A 435-nucleotide genomic window follows, 5' to 3' on the forward strand; every position below is an offset into this window, starting at 1 on the left:
GGCTGTCTGTGTGTTTGTGTAGTGTTTTGTGTCGTGTGTGTGTTTGTGTTTTTAGCTTTGGGGTACTGAGGCACCCCATATAGCTGGCGGGGTGTGGCCCTGCGCAATTTGCACACCTGGCGGGCGTGTCTTTGGCCTTTTTGCAGACGTGCGTGCTGTGGTTTTTGCCACATTTTACACACTTTAGCTCAGCTGTGCACCGGGTCTGGCCGTGGCCGAACCGCTGGCACGGGTGGCACTGTGTAGCAACCCGCTGCTTTCGCTGCAGCTCTACTCGAACCACGAGCGAGCAGCAGCGGGTTACCTTCAGGATGTCCTCCTGGTCCTGTGGGGCCTGAACTAGGACCAGGGGCATTTCCTGTTTATTTTGACGGCTCGCCATGCGGTGCACTATTGCGCCGGGGAACCCTTGTCTTGCGAGGTCGAGTTGGACCT

Source organism: Anoplophora glabripennis, unplaced genomic scaffold (genome assembly GCF_000390285.2).
Source record: "Anoplophora glabripennis isolate ALB-LARVAE unplaced genomic scaffold, Agla_2.0 scaffold893, whole genome shotgun sequence".
Lineage (NCBI taxonomy): Eukaryota > Metazoa > Arthropoda > Insecta > Coleoptera > Cerambycidae > Anoplophora > Anoplophora glabripennis.